We start from the raw sequence: 11,064 nt of genomic DNA, 5'->3' as shown, positions 1-11,064 counted from the left end.
ATTTAAAATAGAAAATTAATTAATTAATGTAAGCCCATATTATAGAAAATTTCCAATATTCTCTCACTTGGGCTACATTAATTAACTTATTTTATTTTGTAAAATATTTTATATTGAAAACAACACTATCGAGTTAATAATTAAAAATTTTGTTTTATGTGGCCACAACTTTTAAAAAATAATATTTCAATAATGGCATATTAATACCAATCCAATCCTATATAACCTTAGTATAGGATTATGGAAATCGATGTGTTAAGAAAATATCACAACACATGACCTTCCATAATCACATATAATAAGTATTATATTTTCATGGATCATGGGCCTAGTAGTGTAGTAAGAAATAGTACCAACATGTGATCAAAATATACACTATTTCTTATCGGTCCTTAATGCACTTTCTCAACGACATGAAACTACATTAACGCAATTTCTAAACAACATGAAATTGCACGACTATGTCACAATTCAACATCAGATCTCATAATCAATGACATTCAGTCATCTTTAAACAAAATTTGTTTAAAGATATTGTTTTCTACTTCCATTTCTCAGTCAATAGGAGAAAGGATAACAATAGAATCAACAACAACAATTATCAAAATAAATGCTTTAATAAACATCACAAAAGCATTATCAGTCTGCATATAACTATAATATCTAGAAATACAATTTCTATAACTCCCACTAACAAAAGAAATCAAAAGAATCTAAAACATTCATATTATTTACATGTTCTTTAAACAAAATGGGTCGTAAGCATTTGTTAGAGGATCAGCCAACATTGACTCAGTTTTGATATTTTCAATTACAATGTCTCCAATTTTTGACCAAGTCCTTAATAGTATAATTTTTTATCTCCATGTGTTTGGACGCATTACTAATCTTGTCATGCTTGGAATAAAACACAGCTGCAGTGTTGTCATAGTGGATCACCATAGGTTTGGCAATAAAGTCCACAATTCGCAATTCTGAGATCAAATTTCTGAGCTAAACTACTTGAATCGACGCACTGTAGCACGCTACAAACTCAGCATACATTGTAGAGTTCATAATCAAGGTTTGCTTTGTGCTCTTCCAAGAAATAACACCTCTAGCCATCATAAAAATATATCCAAAAGTTGATTTTCTATCATCTGAACAACTAGCAAAATCAGCATCTAAATATCCAATCACCTTTAGGTCCTCAACTCTGCTATACACAAGCATGAAATCCTTTGTTCATTGTAGATATCTCATCACCTTTTTAGCTACAACCCAATGTTCATGACCTGATTCGACAGATATCTTCCAAGAGTATTCACAGCAAAAGCAATATCAAGTCTGGTACATACTTGTGCATACATAAGACTGTCCACTACACTAGCATAAGGAATATTCTTCATGATTTCTTTTTCAATATCATTCTTGGGGCATTGATCTATGCTTAATTTATCTCCTTTCACAACAGGAGCTTCACCTGACTTATAGTTCTGCATATTGAATCTTTTCAAAACACGATCTATATAACTTTTCTGAGATAACCCCAGAACCTTCTTAGATCTGTCACAATGAATCTTAATGCCTAGAACAAAAGAGGCTTCTCCAAGATCTTTCATATCAAACTTTGTAGATAGAAAATTTTTTGTATCATTCAAGAGATCAACATCACTGCTAGCAAGTAAAATGTCATCTACATAAATTACTAAGAAAATATATTTACTCCCACTTACTTTCATGTAGATGCATTGATCAACCTTGTTTTCTTCAAAGCCAAACGATCTCACAACTTTGTGAAATTTTAAGTACCACTGACGTTATGCTTGTTTGAGACCATAAATGGACTTTTGAAGTTTGCACACCATACGCTCTTTTCCGGCTTCTTTAAACCCTTCAGGTTGCTGCATATATATTTCTTCATCCAAATCTCCATTTAGAAAAAGTTATCTTGACATCCATTTGGTGAAGCTCTAAATCAAACTGAGCCACCAATGCCATGATTATCTGAAAAGAGTCTTCAGTGGACACTGGGGAAAAGACTTCAGTATAATCAATGCATTCTCTTTATGTGTACCCTTTAGCGACTAACCTTGCCTTGAATCTCTCTATGTTGCTTTATTGTCTTTCTTGGTTTTAAATACCTATTTACAGCCGATTGGTTTATGCCCATCAAGTAAATCAACAAGTTTCCATACTTGATTAGTTGACATGGAAATCATCTCGTCATCCATCGCTCCTAACCATTTATCTGTCTGATCACTATTAAGAGCTTCTTTGAAAGTCTTCGGATCAACTATACTTCCAATGTCAAAATCAGCTTCTCCAAGATAGACATGATAATCATTTAGAGGTGTTGGTCTTCTTTGTCGCCGTGATCTTCGCACAGGCATTTCTGGAGCTGCATCATTCATCTGGGGAATTTCATTTGTAATGGGAGGATCTACCATCATATTTTCGATATTTGCTTCTTGTTGAATTTCTACTCTGCTGGGATCTCACATAGAATCATCATGCAAGATGGGCAATGGAATAAAGACCGTTTTGTTTGGTTCTTCCCTTTCAAAAGATTGAGAGGAACTCTTTTCAGCAACATCTAATTCCGAGAATTTGATAATTTGAGATTCAACGATTCTAATGCCTCGAGTAGGACAATGGAACCTATACCCTTTAGAATGATTAGGATATCCAATAAAGTAACATCTAGTAATCCTGGATTCGGTCTTCTTCTAAGAAGGATCATAAATTTTCACCTCTGCAGGACAACCCCAAACTCGTAAATGATTCAAGCTTGGTTTCCTCCTTGTCCACAATTCAAAAGGTGTTTTCAGCACCGATTTACTAGGTACACGATTCAAAATATAAGTTGTTGTTTTAATCGCATCACCCCATAAGTATTCAAGCAAATTAGAACTGCCCATCATACTTCGTTTCATCTCCATGAGTGTACATTTTCGCCATTCAGCTACACCATTCTGTTCAGGACTCCCAGGCATTGTATATTGAGCGACAATACCATAGTCCTGCAAATATTTTACAAACAATCCCTTCTGCTGTCCAGCCTCAGTATATCGCCCATAATACTCACCACCGCAATCAGACCTGACAATTTTGATCATTTTTCCCAATTGTTTCTCAATTTCAGTACGAAACACTTTGAACATTTCAAGAGTATCAGTCTTCTCCTTAATTAGATAAACATAACAATAACATGAGAAATCATCGATGAACATGATGAAGTACTTATTTCCACACAAAGTGGTTGAGTATGGCCCACTAATGTTAGTATGAATTATCTCCAATAGATTTTGACTATGAGTAGCGCCTTTCTTCTTGGTTTTAGTTAATTTTCCCCTCACACAATCAATACAAGTGTCAGTATCATCTGAGTCAAGAGGAGGAAGAATATCAGCCTTGATAAGTCGATTTACCCTTTCTTTCGAGATATGCCCCCAATTGCTTATGCCATGGCAATGAAGATCTATCTTTGATTAAAGATCTCTTAGCAACAACATTCTCGACATTGAAAGAGCAATATGGTATATCGAGAGATAAGGATAATCAATATAATCCATCAGACAAAACACAATTCCCAATAATTCTAGAATCATAACTCAAATTCACTCTTTTATTCGCAAAATGAAGACAATATCCAGCTTTGTCAAGCAAAGAAAGAGATACTAAGTTTCTCCTAAAATTAGGAGCATAAAAGACATTGTTCAAGATAAGCTAAAAACCAGAATCTAAATTCAAAACAATTGTCCCTATGCGCTCCACATCAACTCCAGTATTGTTTCCAACTTTAAGCTTTGACTCCCTCAGACTTGGATTCCTTAGATTTGTGAGACCCTGTAAGGCAGTAGTCACATGAACAGTAGCACCAGAATCAAGCCACCAAGAATCCAAAGGAACATCAACCAAATTTGATTCAAAGCAAACCAACAACTTACCTTGGTGACTTTCTTTTCTTGTTTTTAGCAATTGGCTCTCTTGTGACCCTACTTCTTACAGTGAAAACATTTAAAATCCTTATCTCCATTTCTCCCATAATTCACACTTCTCTTAAAGTCTTGCCCTTTCTTTGGACCATGAGCATTTGACCCTTTAGGCTTCCATTTGCCTCTAGACAAACTCAACTTGGCATTGGTAGTTAAGTGGGCAGACTCATACTTTTCATTCTTTAACTTCTCTTCCTCAGTTACACACTTAGTAATCAAGGCATTAACGCTCCATGTCTCATTCTAAACACTATAAGCAGTCTTAATCTGGCTAAATTCAACTGGCAAAACATTTAAGGCGTGATGCACAATATAATTTTCAGAAAGGACAATTTCATGGGCCTTAAGTTTGGACTGAATGTGGACCATTTTCAATATAAATTCTCTAATACCCATAGCAGCATCATACCTCATGTTCGTTAACTCACTCAGCAAGTTTCCAGCTTCAGCCTTATCTGAAACTCTATATCTTTCTCCCACTACTTTAAGGAACTATCTGGCATTCATATCTTCTGGCAAACCACTAATCAGATGCTCAGCAATGGACCTCTTCATAGTAATGAGGCTTAGTCAATAGATTTTTCCCATCTAGCATAGTGGGCCTTTTGATCTACAGTACTTTGATCATTGGGCCTGGTACGTTCATCCTCACGTAGAGCTAAGTCCATATCAACGATGCCCAAAGCAAACTCTATATCTTGCTTCCATTTCTTAAAGTTTGATCCAGTTAACAATTCAACCGTGGCATTATTGTTATTTACAGCAAAGGTAACTGTTTAACACACTAATGCAATAAGATCAATTATGGGCAATAAACAACTCAACAAGAATAATTAGTATATCATAAACTCCCCTTTGGGCAGAGTGTATAATGCACCATTATTTTTCCCAGCATGAAATTTATAAAGCAATAACAAGGAGAATTACATATAATTGTTAAGGATCCATCCCCTTTGGGCAGACAAATCATTTAAATCATACATCTCCATAATATCAACATAGAGGGGAATTACATATAATTTTCAAAACATTTATCCCCTTTGGGCAGATAAATATTTTTCAATTATACATCCCCATCTTTTAAATATGGGAATTAAACTTCATGCTATTTTCCAAATTAATATACACAATAACCCCTTTTGGGCGAGTAATTGTATATATTAATCTTTTATCAATAGGGAACTTCAAATTTTATGCCAAAATTCATCAAACAATATGAAACACTTTACAACATGTGCTTCCAATGATCTTATTGCACTTTTTCAAACAACAAATTTTGCCACAAATTATTTTTTTATTTTTAGTATTATTTTATTATTTTATTATTGTTATAATATTATTTAAATATTTCAGACTCCTGTAGGCCCAAGACCCACGAGCAACCCTAATCAGACCGCGGGCTAGACCCGCGAGTCCTAAACCCTCACGTGGCCCACTCCTTTCTAATTGAGAATGGCCCATGAAATGGAGAAGCCCATCTGCCTTTTAATTTAAAATTGGCCCATGAAATGGGCTACGAAATTAGCCTACGAAATTAATATATATATATATATATATATATATATATATATATATGGGCAAAAGGTCATATTTAGGCCCAGGCCCAGCTGGAGGTCTTCTTCAACCTCTAACCGAGTCACGAATTTGTAGCAAAACCGGGTCGTATGATCCGGTTTCGACCCGAAGCTCCGAAGGCACAAATTAACATGGTTTTTGATGAAATTTCCTCATGGGTTTTGCCTATAACATCCATTTAATTAACAAGATTTAATTAAATGAAGAAAAACTAACTAAATCCACCACATACAAGCTTGAAGATTTCGGATCCAAGCCTCCCATGGCCAAAAATTAGGTTTTCTTAAATTTGAGCCCTAAAAACTCAATTTATACAACAAAAGGATACTAAAACAAATATATAACAATACCCATACAACGATTTGCAACGAACAACAATCAATTGCAAGTAATTTAAAAATTCTTTAATTTTTTCATGCATAAACCCTAGAATTTCAAATCTAAAATTCTCTCTCAATTCTCAATGAAATCATGCAAATTATATATAGTTAGAAAGATCTTGACATGTAGAACAAAAGCCCTATGGTTTCAGGATCAATCAAGCAAAAAATTCACATAAATAAATAATGCCCATATTCGGCTCAAAGAGAAAAAGTTCAAAATTGTCCATAAAAAAAAAAAAAAAATTGGGTTCTACAATCATATATGATCGGCTCTGATACCACATGTATAATATTTATTCACATAAATAACTAATCAATAATGAAAAATGAATCCATATATGATTGTAAAACACCGAGATCAATAAATACAATAGAATTAAAGCGTACATGTTTGAGCCATTGCTTCAATTGAAGAAAAGTATATCACTCTGATAATCAGGGATCTATCAGAATGCCAGATCTTCCTCTGTATGACCTATTTCGATATAGCAACTTTCAATGGGATTAAAGCAACTGATAGGTATAACCTACCCTTTTATAGGCTAGAGAGGGGACCTAGCAAACCCTAATTAACAGTGTGTCAACTGGGCCCTTCCCATTACGGGCTTCAGTTAAACACAATTGCCTACACTTTGCTGCTCAACCAGGCCTGTTATTAATAGATGCTAATACCCAATTCAATCAGATCACTTTAAGGTTTAACAAATATTGAAATATCCATTAACTCGATTATTTAAAATAAAAACTAATTAATTAATGTAAGCCCATATTATAGAAAATTTCCAACATGACAAGGGGCCATATGTCACCCTCGAGAAGCAAAAATAGAGGGTCCATTTCATCCGATGGCCTTCACTTGCTTACTACTTCGTGTACCTGCTTGAGGTTGACTTGAGTCCTTGAACAATGGGCGTGAAAGAACATGATCGACAGGTAAACAACGCAGAACAAGATAAAAATAACAGAGAAAAATAGACTTGACTTGCCCAACCAATGACCCTATGAAGGAAAGAGGGGGCCATGTGAGGGGGGCTTTACTGGCTTAGCATGACTTGCATAGAGAAGGGCCTGAGTCCATTCTAATCATTGAACGTTGTGGTGTTCTTTCATATCAGACAATAGCAACTCACCCATACGGACATCTTTATATTCGTAGATTGTACAAAACTCCGAATGAGGAGTAATAGTCTCAAGATTCCATGCCGGCCCCATTTGTAAAATACCACAATCATCTCACAAGATCCTGTAAGATGCATAGAAATTTTATACATATACTTTTAGGAAATTACCAAAATAAATGCCTCAATTTTTGTTTTAAAACTATTTACATATCTCTATGTTAAATTTGCATGTGTATCCTCGACTTCAGTAAAATTGTCCATCTAAAAACACCCTCAGCTTCTCTCACATAGACACCAGCAAATCTCTCTCTCCCTCCCTCCCTCCCTCCCTCTCATGTGGCCACGGCCACTAAATCTCGAGTTTGTGGCCATGACCCCTTGAGCTCTAAGCTTGAGACCATGGCCACTAGGATTTGGTAGACATGGCTCAGAGATTTGGGTTCGAGTGCAATGACCCAATTAGGGAGTGTTGCGGGATGGTGGCAAGCAGTGTCCTTGGCTTTGGCAAGGCAATCATCTGATACAGTGAGGGTGATTGTTGACATTGGGAAGAGAGTTTGGGTGGGAGAAATGCCATAGAGGTTTTTGGGTTTTTTTTTTTCCACAAGAGAGGTACTTTATTCACCTATTAAGTTTGTACTTTAACATAAGAGAGATGTAAAGTACAAGTATATTGTCTTTAAACTTTTCCGAATTTGTTTAGTCGAGGTTTGTAATGAAAGAGAGAAAAATGTAATACTTCGTACAATATAAGACGAAGAATACAAGACCCCTATATATGGGGTGAGAAACGATTAGACATAAGTGTAATTAATGTAATTACAATTGACTTAATCCTAAAGTAATCCTAATACAATCTTGTTGAGAAAACTCCTACTAGGTTTTGAAGTTAACAAAACTTTCTTGTTCTTGTTCCTATTCTAAAGAATAGTAGACTTTTGAAGTCATATTGTAGACTCTTGTCAAAGTCTATTTATTCTAGAAGTCTTTCTCACTCTAACGTAATCCAAACTGAGATCAAATCCAGAACGAAGACATAATCAAACTCAGGATTATTGAGCTTACGACGAGGACTCAATATGAACATTATAGATATTTATCTTTAATATTTGGCTTTTTGGCGAAAAATCTCACTTACTATTTATAAATACATTAATGGAATCAATCACGAATTGATGAAATCAATCTTGAAGATAAATTCATTTTTAGGAAGCATCTACTTATGGAAACTTAGATTATGATTGTATGGGCAACCAGAATCAACGGATTTTCATCTCAATCTTCAAACAACTATAAGATTTGCTTAATCGATTCTGTCTAACGGATTGATTGAAAGAAATTACTCTAGAGAATGCCAACGACTAGTAAGGAGTAGAGGAGTATTTAAGGAGGTCATTTAGTCCATTTGAGATAGGGTGTGAAAATTGAAATTCCAAAATTTGAAGCCTTTCCAACCAATTGTTCTTTAATGACAGAGCGTACAGATTGTATTCAAGAGAGAAAATCACAAGAAGAGTGACTTAGTGAGAGAAAAAGAAATCTTCCACTGAGTATTTACTTGTTCTCTATTGATACTTTAGTGAATTTTAGGCAAAAGGCTATCAGCGTGGAAGAGTAAACTTAGGCTTGATCTAAGTTGAACCACTATAAATCTCATGTGTAATTTTCTCTTCCCTTAACTCTTTTCAGTTTTATTCATTGCAATTTTCTTTTAAACTTCTCAAAATTCTAAATCATCTCTATTTGAGTCTGAATTTTCTTTGAAAATCTGGCAGCACTTTTACTTAGACTCTGACTTATTAATAGACCTTTCTCGTAACTTAAGTGTTAATTTTTTTAACACATATTCACCCCCTCTAGGTGGTAGTACTAGCTTTTTCAATTGGTATCAAAGCAATGGTGATCGTTTTATCGAAGTGTTTTTACTTCTGAGCTAAAGATCTTCTATGGCTAATATCTTGGCATCAAGACTGATTGAAGGATAGAGAAATATCAGGCCACCTTATTTTGATGAAAAATAATATAGTGTATGGAAGAATAAAATGAAAGCATTCCTAAGTTCTAGAGATCCTCTGGAATGAGATGTTGTAGAAAGAGGAATCAACCCAAAGGTAGCTTTAGCTTCAAACAAGGGAAAAGAAGTCTTAGATAAAAATGCTGAGGAATCTAACCAAGCAGAAATTACCAAGAGACGAACTCTTGATGCAAAAGTTATTTATTATTTATGCTACGTCTTGTCTCCTGCTGAATATAACAAAATTTCTTCATGTGAAATAGCTAAAGAAGTCTGAGATAAGCTTCATGTCACTTATGAAGGAACATATTGTAAAGGTGACAAAAATTAATATCATACTTGGCCAATATGAATCTTTTAGAATGAAGCTTAGAGAGTCTATCAGATATATGTTCAACTGATTTACGGAAATTGTAAATAGATTGGCATATCAAGGTCAACCAATTTATGCTCCAATGAAGATCAACAAGCTTTTACGAGGACTTTCAAAGGACCGGATCGTGTGAAGACATCAATTCAGGAGACACAAAGAATCATGCCTCTATTTGTTGATAAGCTGATAAGCACTCTTCAATTGTATGAAGTGGAACAGATCAATAATGAATAAGATCTTAAAGGTAAAATGTCAATTGTAATGCTGATTTTGATGATACAGACATAGACGATGACATGGATGACAAGGAGCTAGCTCTTATGATAAAGACATTCGGAAAACTGAATAGGAAAGGAAGAAGATTGAATTGGAAAAAGCAAAGCAAACAAAATTTCCAAAAAAATATAATGGAATATGTTGAAACAAGTAACGATGTGATATGCTTTGAGTGCAAGAAGAATGGACACATCAAGCCTAACAGTCCCTTGCTGAAAAAGAAAAAATGAAAGTATGAAAAATACAAGAAAGCTCTTAAAGTAGAAACCTAGAGTGACACAGAATGTGAGGAAAGTGAGGAGGAGTTTGCAAATATTTGTCTGATGGATCACTCGAAATCAGACTCTGACACAGACTTAGAATCTGACAAGAAAATCGAGGTAAGTCATTCAGAAATTCTTATTAAAATTTCAAAGTATATAGATGAACTTTGTTTGAACCTCAAATCCTCTCTTAAAAGGATTTTTGAACTAAAAAAGGAAAATTCAAAGCTCAGGCAACAGGATAATTCTTGGAGAGAAAAGTTTGAGAGTTTGAAAAATGATTTTGATGATTTGAAAGAAAATGCCGATTCTCTTTTAAAAAAAAAAAAAAGAATGTTTGAAAAATGAGATTTCAGATATTTCTACAAAATTCTCAAAGGGATCAAAATTTTTAGAGAAAATCCTTTCAGCTCAAATACCCTATTATAACAAATCCGGTTTGGGTCTAAATAAAGAAAGTACTCTTTCAATCGATTTTCCTAAGGTTAAGGAGAGACTTAGATAAAGACCTCCAAAATCTTCTTACAAAAATCATTTTCAAAAAGTTTTTATAAAACCTATTGACCGAAGTGCTCTTAAATGTTCTAGGTGTAACAGCTTAAAACATTTTGAGAATAAATGTCCTAGAGTTTGGAGACATGTTAAGAAGGATTGAGCAAAGGCTGTTTTTAAAACTAACTCACCAAAACCCAAAAAAATTTGGTTATCAAAGAAAGTTTGAGATTTCTTTTTTACTACAGATTATTATTAAAAGGAATAGCAAATGGTACTTAGACAATGGTTGTTCAAGATATATGCCTATGTATTCAAGCAATTTCGTAAAACTAGAAAAACAAAAATGAGGAAATGTTTCATTTGGTGGTAACAGCAAAGTAAAAATTATTGGACATGGAACAGTGAGGATTAGAAATTTAATCATCAACAATGTCTCTCTGGTAAAAGATTTGAGTTACATTCTTCTGAGCATAAGCCAGCTATGTGACACTGGATTTAGAATCAACTTCCAAGAAGATGTTTGCTCCAGAGTTAGTCGAGACTTATCTTAATCTTTTACTGGGAGAAGAGATGGCAATATTTATCTT

The sequence above is a fragment of the Eucalyptus grandis genome, chromosome 1 (genome assembly GCF_016545825.1).
Source record: "Eucalyptus grandis isolate ANBG69807.140 chromosome 1, ASM1654582v1, whole genome shotgun sequence".
In the NCBI taxonomy this organism is placed as follows: Eukaryota; Viridiplantae; Streptophyta; class Magnoliopsida; order Myrtales; family Myrtaceae; genus Eucalyptus; species Eucalyptus grandis.
This window is presented reverse-complemented; position numbering follows the sequence as displayed.